Source organism: Crocodylus porosus, unplaced genomic scaffold (genome assembly GCF_001723895.1).
Source record: "Crocodylus porosus isolate Cpor-Errol unplaced genomic scaffold, CroPor_comp1, whole genome shotgun sequence".
In the NCBI taxonomy this organism is placed as follows: Eukaryota; Metazoa; Chordata; order Crocodylia; family Crocodylidae; genus Crocodylus; species Crocodylus porosus.
In genome coordinates, this window is record NW_017728911.1 from 32,937,866 (window position 1) to 32,939,228 (window position 1,363).

The 1,363-nt window shown below is 48.6% G+C and overlaps 1 protein-coding gene across 4 annotated transcripts in view; it reads left to right on the forward strand.

The window, feature by feature from the left end:
- Positions 1 to 1,363, forward strand: part of NR2F2 (nuclear receptor subfamily 2 group F member 2) — a 13,278-nt gene that overhangs the window by 10,880 nt on the left and 1,035 nt on the right. The window lies entirely within an intron of this gene.

The following is a 1,363-nucleotide window of genomic DNA, read 5'->3' on the forward strand; positions in this document are numbered from 1 at the left end:
CCAGTCCTTGTTGTGTTAAAGGGGGGTCTGGGGAGCCAAGTCATTTTCTGGACCTTGTCCAGGTTCTGGGTCGTGACCTAAACTTCCTTTTATATATTATTGCTTTACACATAAAAACTCCCCCCCCCCCTATTTTTCCCCCCAAATTACTTGTGCTAAAGTCCTAAGGTGATCAATTAGCAGGGAGCATCAGCCCAAGCAGGAGCTGAGCGGGGCCGCTTGGATGTGAGGCGCTGATTTTATTTTGCTGTCATTTACCAAGGGAGGCATTTTTCTTCGCCTCTTGCTCCCATTTCCAACACACACAAACAGAGCCCGGACCCAAGACACCCACCCACCCGGAGGAGTCTTATTTCCAAACCTGGAGATCTACAGATCACTTTTTTTTTTTTTTTTTTTTTTTTTTTTTTTTTTTTTTGAGCCTTTCGAGACAACAATCGTCCCAGACTGTCGTAACTGTTTAATTTATTGCCAGTTGCAAAATGTGAAGCTTGGCATGCAAATCGCCTCCCCACTAGATAAATGTGGCTGTTATCTGGTTCTGGGCGAGATACACGCGTAGAGAAAATAGATGTCGAGAAAGGGGGATGCGTGCAACTTCCCAGCACCCCTGAGCGAAAGCAGACACCCAGGGATGCAGATGATGTTTGCTGCTGCCTTTTTTCTTCCCCCCCCCCCCCCTTTTTTTTTTTTTAAATCTGAGTTTTAATGACTCGCAGAATATGCATGTGTTAGTCCTGTGCCTAGGAAGCCACAGGGAGGTCAGGTCACAACCTGGGCTCTTTCAGCACAGACGTCTCCGATTTAAAGGGAACTTATTGTATTTTAGCGAACGGAGAGGGGGTAAGGTTCAGAGCCTGCCAGGGAGTTTTGTTTTGGGGGCTGGTTTTTTTTTTTCACTTGTAGGGGCCTTCGGGGTTTAAAAATAAAGGAGGAGAAGAAGGGCGAGGGGAATGGAAGGGAAAGGAGAGCGAGAAAGTGGAAAAAGAAAGACAAGAAAAGCAGGGGGAAAGAAACAGCTCAGATGAACAGAGAGATCACAGTTTGCATGGCTGCCCCTGAATAGGCTAAACTGACAAGATCAGTTTTTAAAGGCCACTTAAATCAGTTTCAAAGGCCGGAGGAAAACGCGCTGTCTCTTTTGGGGGAGACGCGCTAGCTGGACCCGGGCGCCCTGCTCTCTGGCCGGGCCAGGGCCGGCCGGGGCGGGATTTGGGGCAGGGGTCGGCAGCATATTGAGGATCCTGGTTTCTTCTTTCGACCCCTTTGATCCGCTGTCTTTCCCGAGTGGGGTGGAAAGAGTGGTTGATCCCATCGCTCCCTTCAACCTTTGCAAGGGGGAAAAAAAAATATGCCTCTCTCC